This window comes from Taudactylus pleione, unplaced genomic scaffold (assembly GCF_031769625.1).
Source record: "Taudactylus pleione unplaced genomic scaffold, aTauple2 ptg002751l, whole genome shotgun sequence".
Lineage (NCBI taxonomy): Eukaryota > Metazoa > Chordata > Amphibia > Anura > Myobatrachidae > Taudactylus > Taudactylus pleione.
In genome coordinates, this window is record NW_028287126.1 from 1,688,621 (window position 1) to 1,705,190 (window position 16,570).

The 16,570-nt window shown below is 48.3% G+C and overlaps 1 protein-coding gene across 1 annotated transcript in view; it reads left to right on the forward strand.

The window, feature by feature from the left end:
- The first annotated feature begins 686 nt into the window (after positions 1 to 686).
- The window catches only part of NBL1 (NBL1, DAN family BMP antagonist), a 38,922-nt gene continuing 23,038 nt past the window's right edge, over positions 687 to 16,570 (forward strand). Inside the window, exon 1 of the mRNA XM_088466266.1 lies at positions 687 to 1,197. The gene's annotated coding sequence lies outside the window, so the exon portion shown is untranslated. The remainder of the gene's footprint in view (positions 1,198 to 16,570) is intronic.

The following is a 16,570-nucleotide window of genomic DNA, read 5'->3' on the forward strand; positions in this document are numbered from 1 at the left end:
AATCTCTTCGGCCGCATGTATCATCCGGGACTGGCAGGGATACAGTCCCTGCACAGTCTCCGGAGAATATGCCGGCCAGTCCCGTGGGCTGCACATCCGCCATAGCCGGGAAGGGTTTCGGCGGAATCCTCCGCCGGCTAATAGTGCGCGGTGTAGTCCATAGGCTATAGCATCTTACGCCATCATCTGGAATGTAACACATTCCAGGTATTGGTAAATTTGGGAGCATCCGCTTACCCCATAGAAACCTATGGGGGATGCGGCTGCCAGCGGCATTGGAGGGATCACAGCAGGTGTTTTCGGGGATTTTACCTCAAATAAACTTTGACAAATGGGCCCCTTAAGGAGGCCTGGGTGTGGTTCTCTAAGGTGAGCAGTGTCCGTATGTGTAACCTGCTTCTCTGGTGGCGCCACCTATTGGTGAGAATGGTATAACATTCATATAACCAGATCTAGGACTGCCAAATCAGCACAGGTTATCCAGGCCGGCTTTAAGAGTTGTGGAACTACAAGTCCCAGCATACCCTGTCAGCTGCGCTATAAAAATGTTAAAGGACACTTTAGAGTACCCAATAAGAACATAGTATCCCCCCTTCCCGTCATTACTATTATAGAGGCTGTGCAGTCACGTGACAGGCCCTGTGATACATTGTTGCAGTCATGTATAAATAACAGTATAGTAGGGGAAGTGGGACTGTGCGGGAACCGAGAAATCTAGCAGCTCCCTTGCATGTGATGTGTGGGAGATGGGGTATGAGGTTACAGCTGTACTGAGGGTGTGTAACCTCCCTGGTGCCTCAGTGCCCAGCCAGGAATTCCAGAGTTCTTAGTTTGACTTTTAGGCGAAGTGATGATGAAATTGCTGCAGGCAAGAGACCACAAGCATCGACCCCCCACCCCACCCACCTCCCCTGTGGTGTCCACCAGTACCTGCCCCCCCCCCCCCGGTCACACAGAGGTGCTGCCTCTGTCCCCCCTTCCCCTCCGCACTGGGCAGAGGAGGATTTGGGATGTCTTTCCCCTATTTGGAGAGGCGGGTTCTGCTGCTCTGCAATACTGACTTGTGTTCTGCAGCAGCAGCCGGAGCTCTGCTCTCTCTTACTGGGGGGATCTTGTTTTCCAATCGCTGCAGGAGACCTGGATGGCTGGCACACCCTAGTCACCCCCTGAATGGATTTCCCCCTGGCTCTTCTCCTGGTGAGTACCAGCTCCCAGGGGCACCAACATGTCCATAGGGCATAGAGAGGGTCATGGTGATTCCTACAGGCTTCTCTGTGTTGGGAGACTTCCTTGGGACCCGGCAAAACTTAACTCTGATCTTCCAGGGGCAGAGCAGAATGTCGATGGTAAGCTCTTCGGGCAAGGGCCGTTGTGGTCTATGGTCCTGTGCATGTGTCAGTCACCCGGGTGCCCTGGTACGTCTGATCTGTACTAGACCTAGATACATGTTAACCCCTTGGTGACTGACACACTCCCCTGATAAGAGAATACAGGTTCTGCTCCTGCTAATGCCAGGGGGATGGGGGATGCACTAGACCCCCCGGATGAAGCACCCCTCTGATGCCCAGTGTGACTATGGTATGAAGAGGAGCTCTGGGGGCCAATAAATCTGCACTTTGTGTACAAGACATTAATAACAATAATAGATTTTCCAGCACTATACACAGGTTATTCTGGCTCCTCTCACTTCCTTTGTTACATGTCGGTACCCTCTGTATCCTTATCAGCATTGTACTTACTGCCCCACAGGCATCATAATAAGAGCTAATCACTCCCCAAAATAATAATGTTCTGCTGCCTATTGTATTATAGTAATATACTGGCATCATCTCCCTGCCCCGAGCATAGAATAGTCCCTAGGGCTCACCCGGTATTGGGAGAAAAATTCACCCATTTCATTCCCGTCAAATACAAAACAGAGCTGTATTCGATTCCATAGTGCTATATAGTCCATTGTCTAATGGTAATAAGTCTGTCACATCCTGCTCTCAGTAACCCTACCGGTCTCTCTGCCTTTTATCTGCTCTTCCAAATTATTAATCACACACTCTCTGCTCCCCCAACTACTGATTACACACTGCCTGCTCCCCCACCTACTAATTACACACTGCCTGCTCCCCCAAATACTGATTACATACTGCCTGCTCCCCCAAATACTGATTACACACTGCCTGCTCCCCCAAATACTGATTACATACTGCCTGCTCTCCCAAATACTGATTACACACTGCCTGCTCCCCCAAATACTGATTACACACTGCCTGCTCCCCCAAATACTGATTACATACTGCCTGCTTCCCCAAATACTGATTACACACTGCCCGCTCCCCCAAATACTGATTACACACTGCCTGCTTCCCCAAATACTGATTACATACTGCCTGCTTCCCCAAATACTGATTACACACTGCCTGCTCCCCCAAATACTTATGAGCATTCCCTGCTCCCCAACGACTAATTACACTCTGCCTGCTCCCCCAACGACTAATTACACACTGCCTGCTCCCCAACTACTGATTACACACTGCCTGCTCCCCCAAATACTGATTACATACTGCCTGCTTCCCCAAATACTGATTACACACTGCCTGCTCCCCAAATACTGATTACACACTGCCTGCTCCCCCCAACTACTGATTACACACTGCCTGCTCCCCCAAATACTGATTACATACTGCCTGCTCCCCCAAATACTGATGATCATTCCCTGCTCCCCCAAATACTGATTACACACTGCCTGCTCCCCCAAATACTGATTACACACTGCCTGCTCTCCCAAATACTGATAATAATTCCCTGCTTCCCCAAATACTGATGATCATTCCCTGCTCCCCCAATTACTGATTACACACTGCCTGCTCCCCCAAATACTGATTACACACTGCCTGCTCCCCCAAATACTGATAATAATTCCCTGCTTCCTCAAATACTGGTGATAATTCCCTGTTTCCCCAATTACTGATGATCATTACTTGCTCCCCTTAATATTGATGATCATTACCTTCTGCCCCAACTACTGACGATCATTACCTGCTCTCCAAGCTTCTTTATATACTCTACCAGCTCCCCTGTAATTCTGTAAATCTTTACCTGATCCCCAACATTCACTCTTCCCCCTCCACCCTCCCTGCTCACCTCACTGCACAAAAGTGACAAAACAGGGAGTTTGCCCATAGCGGTGCAGTGACCTCCATATGGTCACCGTACACCCGCCCAATATACCTGCCAGCGCAATGCACTAAACACACATTGTGTACACCGCCACCTGATATGCAGGTGACGTGCTCTGCGTCTCAGTCGGCGGAAACAGAAACCGTTCTGCAACGGAGGAATAAGACACGTTGCATAGATGATATTTAGATGTTATAGGAATAAGACAATGTGCATTATTTTCTCTGCTGATGCAGTTTTCCTCGAAGCGTCGTCACCAAGTTATACATACGCACTTATTTTTCCAGATGTTCAGTGGAAATATATAGAAAAGATTTTACCTCCCTGCTGATACAAGATCTCTCCCCATCAAAAGCAGCAGAGAAATGCTAAGGAATCTTATTCCTTCCCAAACCTCCCTGTAAGGAACCGAGGGCCAGGTTCATTACACAGCGCTTACAGACCGTCTCGCAATGCTCATCATAATCATTATCTGCCCTTACCAAAGAGAATCCACTGGGGAACTTATACATACCTGACATCACTGCATGTATAGGCCTGGTGGAGTTAATCATTGTTGAATAGAACTTATAAGTGGTTTTCAACCACATTTAATCTGCTTCTGGACATTGGGCCTGATTCAGAGCCGGACGCAATTAGCGCTCGCTCGTCCAGAAAATAGGGGTGGCTATTCAAATGAACCGTTCGCTCTTTGCAGTCTGTTCACGCCTCTAGGTCTGAACGAGCGAACAAAACTTGCGGTCGTGTTTTGGGAAACTACGCCCCCTGGCCGCTCGCATCCTACGTCATGTCCGCTATTTATTAGATTAATCGAGTACATCGACCAGGTATGAGCTGCTCGCTATTCTTGTGGTTGGTTTTTGCTACCACAATCTTGCGAGCAGTTCTGGCTATAAAATAACCCAGTGACGTAGTCAATGACGCTGCTGTTTTAATTATGCACACCCATAAAACGCCCGTTTTGACCTTTAAGCACGCCTGCGATCGGATCTCCACTCCCCGTTTTCAAGCACCTTCCCCTGTTACCACCCACATGCGCCTCTTTCTGTCACTCAAAATAGCAGGCATTCGCTATTTAGCGAACAAACGATTTTTGGCCGCACTGACTGGTTCGCGCATGCGTATTAAAATCCGTATGCATGCGCAGTTGGGCAAACATCGCTCGGAGCGGCTCTGAATCAGGCCCATTGTGTGGATTGTTTTTAGCTTGTAATGTAAAGTCAGTCACACGTTTCATCTTTAAACTGGTGCAAAATCATAGCCGCATAAATTGGATGGATTGTTTATGTTGGTCTGTATGGGCCTGGTCATAGCTAGAGTATAACCCTGTCTCTCGTCTTTTTACTGTTTTGTTCCCAATTGTAAAGCGCAACTAAATAAGCTGGCACTCTATAAGTAACTTAATTATATATTAAAATAATATAGAATTCATATGAATACCTCTTAGTATAGCTTTAATTCTGCGTAGACCTGTTGTATACCTGTGTATACTGCAATCTGTGTTTGTACTGTATATTCCCGGGGTAGACAAAGCACATTATGCCCATAGCTTTCCGCGCACAGTCCTTGTTTCTGAAGACTTGTCCTTTGCTAAGAAAAAGTGCCGAGGATGAATTCTCCATAATCCCATCTATTTGTGCTGCATCTATCACAGTGTCTCACGTCTGTATATAAGTGCACCTTACCACTCCCAGTGTCATCCTATAAATATATGGCTTCATGGCCACAGTATTGATGGGATCATTGTATGAGGTGATTGTCGCATATGTTCTTAGGATGGCAAAGAGCGTGCCAAGATGTCGTGTGCTCTAATGAACGGACCCAGCCATGTAACGTTATTAGGGGCATATGTATCAAAGCTTGATGTGAGATAAAATTGTGAAATATAAATCCCCAACCAATCAGCTCCAATCTATCATTTCTTAAACACAGCCTGCAAAATGTAAGTTAGAAGCTGATTGGTTGGCGATATATATCTCACAATTTTATCTTACATCAAGCTTTGATACTTATGCCCCTTAGTACACAGTGTCAGCTGAAATGAACGCATCACAGAGCTTTACAGATACACATCCTACACACATTTATTAAATCCCTATTTTCAAACTGAGAAGCATTTGCATTGTATTGTTATTAACTTTCCTGCTGCCTTCTGGTGGAAACAAAAGTAACATGTATCAAGGTTTAATTTACCACCTCTGTCCATGACATCTATATTATATATGTCATGGACATAGGTAATATAATATATATATTTTTTTTCTGCATCAGTGTAAGATAGCAAGGCTTTGTGGTGTACATCTTTGTTACTTTACACTATTCAGATATTCTGTATTACAGCATAATAATTCTTGCAATAATGACGACTATGAAAACGGCCTAAATGGCTTTTATTTATAAATTGTTTTCAGCTGAATGTACAAAACGTGTCCCGGGGTATCAAAATAACTTATGTTTGCTGTAAATCAAATGCGAGTTTGCTTAATGTTGGTATTATGTCATGTCTGGTAAATTAATGGTAACAGTATCCAGGTGAACTGTAGCAAACATTTTCTTATTACTGATTATTATTACTACTACTGATTATTTTTAATAGCATTTATTATATTTATTATTTATTTCTGATATTTACTATTATTACTGATTACTATTATTACTACTGATTATTTTTAATAGCATTTATTATATTTATTATCATTATTACTGATATTTATTATTTATTTCTGATATTTACTATTATTACTGATTACTATTATTACTACTGATTATTTTTAATAGCATTTATTATATTTATTATCATTATTACTGATATTTATTGTTTATTTCTGATATTTACTATTATTACTGATATTTATTATTATTATTATTATTTATTTTTACTGCTGATTATTATTTATTTATTTATTGCATTTTATACCTGTTACACATGTAGTTTCTGGATATTAGAATGATAAAAACATTGATTTGTAACATAATTACAGCACGTGTAGCTGCACAGCCCAACATGTACCACTTGTCCCTGCTGCCGCTATATCACTTTTGAACTGATATTATCTGACGTCACCCACTAAGACTTGGATAGAGCAAGCTTATCCATACAATCTTCTTAGCATTATATTTTGACCTTTAAATCACATGTATATTCTTTACGACACAACATCCGGCCCTGCGGGGTCCTTCCCACGCTCCTGAACTGCCCCCCTAAGGGGTGAATTGTGGCCATCTTAACCCCAGATCCATCCACCGATCCAATTAAAATCAGGTGATTGCAGATGAATAAACCAGAAAGGAAATTGAATGTTACTTCTTGAGGCTGGATGAATTGTTTTCTGGATTCTATGATACAAGATTCTAATTCTCCTTAAAGCGAGTTAAACCCATTGCAATTATTAGCCGCATTAATCACGCTTGTCTTGTTGGGGATCTGCCAGGATGGTCCCTGTTATTCTCTGCATCTCCCAGAAGGCACCAGCATCCGCTGTATTATACACAGATGTGCAGCGTTCCCCGTTCTCTATGGGCTTTGTGCTTCTCTGAACATCCACTTTAGGAACTGGGACGGGATAACTTTTTTCCCCCCCGTCCCTCCAGATCACCCCGATCCACCTGCCTTTATTTGTTACCTTGACCAATAATTGCAGAAGGAAAAGTGTGAGCTCTGCGTTACATGAATGAGCGGACATTCCTGATTGGTGACTGGGGGTTTCCTAGAGATACATATTTTATTAGCTGCATGTGGGAGAATCCGGTACAGTTTAAATTAAAAGCTATTATGTATATATATTTGTATGTGTGTATATATACATATCTATCCATGTCTAATATATCTCTTTGCAGTCACTCCTTCCTTCGTGGTTACTTAGCATCTCTGATCGCGCTATGACACATTTTATAGCTTAGATGCAGTTCTCAGGATCCGCCCCTGTGGTCAGGGCAGGCGCACTACTTTGCACTAGGGATCCGCCCCTGTGGTCAGGGCAGGCACACTACTGTGCACTCTGGGATCTGCCCTTGTGGTCAGGGCAGGCGCACTACTGTGCACTAGGGATCCGCCCCTGTGGTCAGGGCAGGCGCACTACTGTGCACTAGGGATCCGCCCCTGTGGTCAGGGCAGGCGCACTAATGTGCACTAGGGAACCGCCCCTGTGGTCAGGGCAGGCGCACTACTGTGCACTAGGGATCTGCCCCTGTGGTCAGGGCAGGCGCACTACTGTGCACTAGGGATCCGCCCCTGTGGTCAGGGCAGGCGCACTACTGTGCACTAGGGATCCGCCCCTGTGGTCAGGGCAGGCGCACTAATGTGCACTAGGGAACCGCCCCTGTGGTCAGGGCAGGCGCACTAATGTGCACTAGGGAACCGCCCCTGTGGTCAGGGCAGGCGCACTGCTGTGCACTAAGGATCCGCCCCTGTGGTCAGGACAGGCGCACTATTGTGCGCTAGGGATCTGCCCTTGTGGTCAGGGCAGGCACACTAATGTACACTAGGGATCCGCCCCTGTGGTCAGGGCAGGCGCACTGCTGTGCACTAAAGATCCGCCCCTGTGGTCAGGGCAGGCGCACTACTGTGCACTAGGGATCTGCCCTTGTGGTCAGGGCAGGCGCACTACTGTGCACTAGGGATCCGCCCCTGTGGTCAGGGCAGGCGTGCACTACTTTGCACTAGGGATCCGCCCCTGTAGTCAGGGCAGGCGCAGTACTGTGCACTAGGGATCTGCCCCTGTGGTCAGGGCAGGCGCACTGCTGTGCACTAAAGATCCGCCCCTGTGGTCAGGGCAGGCGCACTACTGTGCACTAGGGATCTGCCCTTGTGGTCAGGGCAGGCGCACTACTGTGCACTAGGGATCCGCCCCTGTGGTCAGGGCAGGCGTGCACTACTTTACACTAGGGATCCGCCCCTGTAGTCAGGGCAGGCGCAGTACTGTGCACTAGGGATCTGCCCCTGTAGTCAGGGCAGGCGCACTACTGTGCACTAGGGATCTGCCCCGGTAGTCAGGGCAGGCACACTACTGTGCACTAGGGATCTGCCCCGGTGGTCAGGGCAGGCGCACTACTGTGCAGTAAGGATCCGCCCCTGTGGTCAGGGCAGGCGCACTACTGTGCACTAGGGATCCGCCCCTGTGGTCAGGGCAGGCGCACTACTGTGCACTAGGGATCCGCCCCTGTGGTCAGGGCAGGCGCACTACTGTGCACTAGGGATCCGCCCCTGTGGTCAGGGCAGGCCCACTACTGTGCTCTAGGGATCTGTCCCTGTGGTCAGGGCAGGCGTGCACTAGGGATTGAGCACTGAATGGCGGGGCGGCAGACTGTTACGACAGTAGGCCGCTGCTCCCCATGTTGGCAGTGGGCTCATTGGTCAGTCACAGTCTTAAGGCAATGCGATACCGAGATGCCCTTACATGTACGTCAGAGGTGCCCCAAATATCTATTGTGCCTTCCACACCTTGCTGTGTAAACTAAAAGCGTCCAGGGGGCCTCCCCAACCTCCCCTCTTAGGTTACCAAACAGGCTCTATTCCGGCAGAAACCGCACAGACCCAGACACCGTAATCCGGAAATTGCTGCAGTGGCGCAAATTATTCCTTCTCGTCGGAGAAAATCCCTCAGTAAATCGAGGGTCAGGTTCAGGAATTTCGGGTCCTGTAATTGGTGCCTGTGGGACGATGACATATATGTTTTGGGCAAGATACTTCTGATACCTATTCACTACAAAGTTATTTGTCGTAGAGAAAACGAGGTACTGAAATAAAGATGGATTCCTGAGCACAGTTTTATTGCTCTGCGGCCGGGGATTTGGAAATCACTTCTGCTAGTAAAATAACAGATACAGAAAGTAATTGGCTGACATTCCCCTGGATTACGGGCGTTACGATGGGGTTTCTGGGACATGTGCAAAACATTTATCAGTGGGAGACGTAACTGCCTGTGTGCAGGCTATGTGACCACTATCAGCACCTCTATAGTGCATAACCAATGGACAGGCCCCTTACACCTTAGACTGTACCATTATATACAGCTCTTTATATGATATCATGTGTGTAGATGTTCGGGGTACAGTCCTGATTTTTGGTGGATTAGATCACAGGGGTCAGGGCCGGCACTCGGGACGCACTGCCGCCTTGTTACGGTGCTGTCTGTAGGTTTTTACTGCAACTACAAATACCCCTCTCCTGCAACTGGACCGTGCAGAATGCTCCTTATTGAAAGTATAGGGAAGAGACCCGATCAGGAATCAGGGGGTCTGTTTATTAATAGGGCTGTGCGGAACTTGTGCGCTGCTGTAAATGACCCTTTGGGCCTGATTCAGAGCCGGACGCTCTTCAGAGCGCTCGCTGTGAATCATGGCGGCATTATTTTTTTTTTAACTGGCCTCCTGGCCGTACACTAAGCTGTGGGTGACCACCCACAGCTTTTGCGAGCGCCCAGATGATGGTCGCGACCATCGGGCTTGCAACGAGACCCTTGTGGTAGGGTCTCATCCTTCGCAAGCCCCAGTGAGCTTCCGGAAGCTCACTACTGAGGCCGCCCCCAAGTGGCAGGCGTTCGTCGTCCCCCCCCCCGCCTCCAAAACGGGGCGAGCTGTCAATCACAATCGACAGCCGCCCCGTTTTGGTGCGAGACCCATAGCGACGGAGCGCCCATCGCTGGCCGGGTCTCGAGCATGCGGACACTGGAGCCGTGGGGGACCATCGACCCCCTTGCGAGCGCTGTGCGCTTGCGAGCGGGTCTGAATCAGGCCCTTAGTGCGACCAGGGTATACTATGTTGTGATATATTCTCCAGGGTATAAATGGTTATTAGTTCCACCAGATCTTTGAGTCTCTTTCCTCTCATAGCTATAGATATTTATCATCTGTGACTACACCCAATTGTGCCTCACTTCAGCAGATCCTCTTGTCAGAAACCCTCTGCAGGGGACCATTCCCTGTATCTGAACATTTTCCTTCCCCAGGAATCTTCCTGACCTGCGCTGACGATGTCTGATTGCACATTGCCCGGACGCCGTTCAATCAGTTCTCCATCTTTTCCGTCTGGTTTCAGGGTAATTGTCTGAGACAACGGTAAAGGATGCTACTCAGGGTATACAGGCTGAAGGAGGACATTGCAACATTCCTATTCTCCATACCTATCCTGTTATTTAATTATTTACTTATTATTAACAATTATATATATATAGCGCACACGTATAACGCAGCGATTTACAGAGCATATTCTAGTCCACAGGTTCTCAAAGTCGGTCCTCAGGACCCCGAACAGTGCATGTTTTCCAGTTATCCTCACAGAATCACAGGTGAAATAATTATCTCCACCTGTTGATCTTTTAAAGTGTGTCAGTAAGTAGTGACTACACCTGTGCACCTGCTGGGTGATCTGGAAAACGTGACCTGTGTGGGGTCCTGAGGGCCGAGTTTGAGAACCACTGTTCTAGTCATTCACATCAGGAACAGGCCCTTGCACCTGGCTAGCAGGGTGTCTGCAACGGCACCCTTCAGCCAGTCACCCGGCAGTGCCGCCCATAGCGTCCTGTGAGCGCTACAGGCAGGCACCCTGCTGTGTATAAAGCTGCACGGAACATCTTCTGGATGCTCTGTACACTGCCCAGCTTCCGGGGGCTGGCTGGCACCACACCCTATGTGCAATGTCCTGCGCTAAGGGGAGGGGGCTGGCACAGGGAGCATTAAAGCCCCGTTATGTCATTATATAAAACAGGTCAGGTTCAGGGGTTTGAATTTATTTCAGGATTACAAAACATTGTGTAGTTGGTCAATTTAAAAACGTACCACCCTTGTCATGGATTAAGGACCTGATTCATTAAGGATCGCTATTGAGATTGCAGCTGCGATTACGCACGCAGACCCACTGCGAAAATATACTAATGTTTGCAATCGCTGTGCCATCGCAGCCCAACATAAGGACGCCCACTTCACCTTACACACATCCGTAATACTTAGCAAGTCTGCAAAACCACCGGTAACAGTGAGTACCATCGCAGCCTCACGTACACCTGCACAAGCTCTGACCTTACTCAGGAATTGCTAACCTCAGCGCACGCAGCGAGAGCCCAGGCTGTGTAGGGCACTGCAGTGGCTAACTTAAGCACGCCCCTGTAACGGCGCTCAAACGCACTGACATGCCCTGCGTTTCCCGGACCACCCCCAAATGGTCACTCCCTGTCAATCACTCTCCGATGGGTCTGCGTGGTGACTGTGATCACAGTGGAGCCTTCGCGCACTGCGATGCATGCGCAGTACGCAACAATCGTCTGTCTGCGTGCTTAATCGCAGTTGCGATCCGGAATGAATCAGGCCTTAAGGCAGAGGTTCCTAAACTCTGCCATTGCAGTCCAGGTTTTAAGGATATCAATGCTTGAGCCAGTGGCAGATCCACAGGGGGGCGATTAGGGCGATCGCCCCCTGTACACATTACCTCGATTCCTGAAAGCCCCGCCTACTTAACATTAGTGTGTCAGACAGGCTCAGGCAGGCGGCCGCGGTGCAGCATCGCGATGTGACATGTGAGTGACATTGACAGACTGTCTGACTCACACAGAGAGACTCTCCGGGGCCGGGCGGCGTGGCGGGCAGACAGAGAGGCTGAGTTAACAGTCTCTTCCGCGGCTGGCCCCCTTGTCCTCCTTTGCGCAGACGCAAGGTCAGATTTCTGATATGCGCAGTGAGGACAGTGAGGATGCCGGGATCCGTTGAGGCGGGCGCCATCTTCATAGCAGCGGAGCAGACTGGGCTGGCTGATGGTGGTCAGACTGAGTTGCAGACTCATCTTCTCCTGAGTCCTGCCTGTCACTTTTTATTGTGCTGCCTGTTAGTTGTGGAGAATATCATTAGGGGGAGGGGAGCGGGTCTGGGGTCTGGTGTACATGTGGGGCTGATGCCCGGAGGGAGCCTGCTCTGTGAGGCTTATTATTATTGGGAGGCCCAGAGTGGGTCTGGGCTGGTGCACATGTGGGGCTTGGGAAAGCCAGCTCTGGGGGCTTATTATTGTGGGGTCCCAGGGGGGGTCTGGTGCACATGTGGGGCTGGAGGGAGCCTGTTCTGTGGGGCTTATTATTATTGTGGGGGGGTCTCTGGAACTTATTACCAGGTCCCCCGGCGCCATCTTCAGTAGCTGCGGAGCAGTGCTCGTGCAGTGGGCGGATTGCAGTGCAGAGCGTCGTGGGTCCTGCCTGTCCCTTTTGCAGACTGTGAGTGGAGCATATTATTATGTGAGGAGGGGAGGGTCTGGTGCACATTGTATGTTAATGAATATTCATATTCAGTTTGTTTTATTTTTTTCCAGTATTTGTTGCAATTGGGAGGGGCATAATTAAGTGGGAGGAGTAATGAATAGAGGGGAGGAGTTAGTGTTAATTTTTAAACCACCCCCCATAAAAGTAAAGTCTAGGGGCCTGATTCAGAGCCGTTCGCTATTTGCGGTCGTTCGTTCAAAAACAAGGGGTGGCTATTCAAATGATCAGTTCGCAAATTGCAGTCTGTTCACACCTCTAAGTCTGAATGAGCGAGCAAAACATACGCTCGTTTATTTGTTAAAAACGCCCCCTGGCCGCACGCACCATACGTCATGTCCGCTATTTATTAGATTAATCGAGTACATCGACCAGCGTATGAACTGCTCGCTATTCTTGTGGTTGGTTTTTGCTACCACAATCTTGCGAGCAGTTCTGGCTATAAAATAACCCAGTGACGTGGTCAATGATGCTGCTGTATTAATTATGCACACCCATAAAACGCCCGTTTTGACCTTTAAGCACGCCTGCGTTCGGATCTCCACTCCCCATTTTCAAGCACCTTCCCCTGTTACCACCCACATACGCCTCATTCTGTCACTCAAAATAGCAGGCATTCGCTATATTGCGAGCACATGAATTTCGGCCGCACTGACTGGTTCGCGCATGCGTATAACGATCCGTACGCATGCGCAGATGTGCGAACATCGCTCGGAACGAGCGTACTGCCGCTAGCGAGTGGCTCTGAATGAGGGCCAAGATCCGCCACTGGTTTGAGCCCAGAATGGTTAAATCAAATTGACTAAGGAGCTAATTAAGTCACCTGTGCTCAAGCATGGATATCCTTAAAACCTGGACTGTAATGGAGGAGTTTGGAAACCTCTGGACTAAGGGGTCTATTATCAGAATTCTCAGTTTTTTCTGCAGAAAGTGTTGATATCTGTGGTTATTGCAGCATCTCTTCATCCATATTTATCAATGTATTATCCGGTGGGGAAGTGCTGTGCTACGTCCCTGCTCTGGCGATGTCCCCCGTCAGCATTATGCTGATGCGATAACCTCTTGCGCATAATGTATGTGCGCAAGTCAGGAAGGCAGCGAGACATGGAGAGGAACCAGACCATCACCCTCCAGGAGAGGGGAGGGGGGTGGGAGATCGTCCTCACTAAGGGCCGTATTCAATTTGGAGCGAAAAGCTGTTTTCGGCGAAATTTTTTCACCGATGACGTAATCTTCGCCGATTTCAATTATCCCCGTATTCGATTTCCCCGTCTTTCCGCCGACGCGATAACGCAAAGCAATGTAATAGGCGAAAAAGTTTTGCCTATGAACACCCGGCTGAAAAAAAGTGGTTTTGGGGTTCAACGTTGCGGGAAGCACCCTGCACCCTTTGGACACCCCCCTTGACGCTAACTGCGTCAAAAAAAAAAAAAAAGACACCCTAAAAAAATCACTTTGAATAAAGGGTATAGAAAAAAAAAAAATCAAAGTGGGGTACAAATTCAAAAACTAGTGAAATAGCCTTTGGGGGGTCTGCAAGTTTGGGGGAGGCGTATTTTGGATTGCCAGTGTTTGCTGAAGGTGCCTTTTTGCCGCTATTTAATGCTTGACTTCACACATTTTAATTTATGCTTGCACCCATTTTCATCTACCCCAAATTTGATGGGAATACTTATTTTCTCCCAAAAAAGTAGCAAAATGCTATTCTTCACCACTTGCTGGCAGACGCTAAATAGCGCCTATTGAGACCATTCAAAGACCCTAAATATCTTCAGCAGGGCTAATCAGCGGTACCCATAGTGATCCCCAATATCAGAGCACCTTTTGGGAGGTGTCAGGCTGATTTCCCCAAAAATGACAGGACTTTCCGCCTGTTTGAGTTTCACTGCAACCCGTTTTTGCTGATTTGTAATTGAATACGGGGATACGCGGGGACGCACACGATACTTTTTCGCGCAGAAAAGTGGTGAAGATGGCGAAAAGTCTAGCAACAGACTTTTTGCCCCAAATTGAATACGGCCCTTAGTCTCCTATATTGCAGCAGGTAGGACTGAATAACGCCATCCTGAGAAGCCATTGCCATAGCTATGGGTCATCTCCTCTACATGTCCCTTTAGAAGGTTTGATAAATCCCCCCCCCATGTCCCAAATGGAGGGGGTACACAAGAAGTAGCCAGATGTAATCTGGGTGCCAAGAGGGGGGAGGGCACAGGATACTCTGGCTGGAGCCTGTCTGAAATCCAAGGCATCGGGGATGGCATAACCTTAGTGATACCCTGGTGTAAGAGGATGTTGTATTGGATGTAATGGCGCAGGGCATCTCTCACAGCTTACAAGGGCGTCCTTGAGATCCTGTTTACATTTTGCATTTGCTTATCAGGCCCCTGTGACAGGTGTTAGGAATCTGAGGCCGCAGGCGCACAGGAACCTATTTTGGACTGTTACACACCACGCACAGATATGCCACCGCCTTCAGAAAGCTGCCAGATGAACGATGCCACCGCAGGGGCACAGCTCTAAATTGTTGTCGCCGGGTGAGAGGGATGGCAGACATTTCAGTACACCGGCTCATTATAGAAGGCTTCTCCTGTGGCTTTCTGCCCAAACGTCTCATTTCCAGTCAATGACAATTGAATTGTGTCCTATTTTTTCACCTAAGAACACTTTTGTCGGCTCACTAATCCTATCATCTATAGCACAGTGGGGTGCGGCAAGGTGTGGCGCCTGAGGACAGAACTTCGGCTCCTCCTCCCGCTTTCCTTTAATAATAAAATATTGTAGTTATTTATTTAAAAGTAACTATGATTTTTATCTACCATCTTAGGGCTGTGTTCATCGTCACCTAATTTATACTAAAGCATGTGATAACTGAAATGTAAAATGTTATACCTACTTTTGTTTAAATTAAGTATCGGGCCATTTATCACAGATATCTCCTGCTTACCTTTCTCTCCCAGAATGACACGCTGTCCCCATACACTAGTATCACAGATATCTCCTACTACCTTCCTCTCCCGGAATGGCCCGCTGTCCCCATATACTAGTATCACAGATATCTCCTGCTTACCTTCCTCTCCCGGAATGGCCCACTGTCCCCATACACTAGTATCACAGATATCTCCTACTTACCTTCCTCTCCCGGAATGGCCCGCTGTCCCCATATACTAGTATCACAGATATCTCCTGCTTACCTTTCTCTCCCGGAATGACCCGCTGTCCCCATACATTAGTATCACAGATATCTCCTGCTTACCTTCCTCTCCCGGAATGGCCTGCTGTCCCCATACACTAGTTTCACAGATATCTCCTGCTTACCTTCCTCTCCCGGAATGGCCGCTGTCCCCATACACTAGTATCACAGATATCTCCTGCTTACCTTCCTCTCCCGGAATTGCCCGCTGTCCCCATACACTAGTATCACAGATATCTCCTGCTTACCTTCCTCTCCCGGAATGGCCGCTGTCCCCATACACTAGTATCGCAGATATCTCCTGCTTACCTTCCTCTCCCGGAATGGCACGCTGTCCCCATACACTAGTATCACACATATCTCCTGCTTACCTTCCTCTCCCGGAATGGCCTGCTGTCCCCATACACTAGTATCACAGATATCTCCTGCTTACCTTCCTCTCCCGGAATGGCCCGCTGTCCCCATACACTAGTATCACAGATATCTCCTACTACCTTCCTCTCCCGGAATGGCCCGCTGTCCCCATATACTAGTATCACAGATATCTCCTGCTTACCTTCCTCTCCCGGAATGGCCCACTGTCCCCATACACTAGTATCACAGATATCTCCTACTTACCTTCCTCTCCCGGAATGGCCCGCTGTCCCCATATACTAGTATCACAGATATCTCCTGCTTACCTTTCTCTCCCGGAATGACCCGCTGTCCCCATACATTAGTATCACAGATATCTCCTGCTTACCTTCCTCTCCCGGAATGGCCTGCTGTCCCCATACACTAGTTTCACAGATATCTCCTGCTTACCTTCCTCTCCCGGAATGGCCGCTGTCCCCATACACTAGTATCACAGATATCTCCTGCTTACCTTCCTCTCCCGGAATTGCCCGCTGTCCCCATACACTAGTATCACAGATATCTCCTGCTTACCTTCCTCTCCCGGAATGGCAGCTGTCCCCATACACTAGTATCGCAG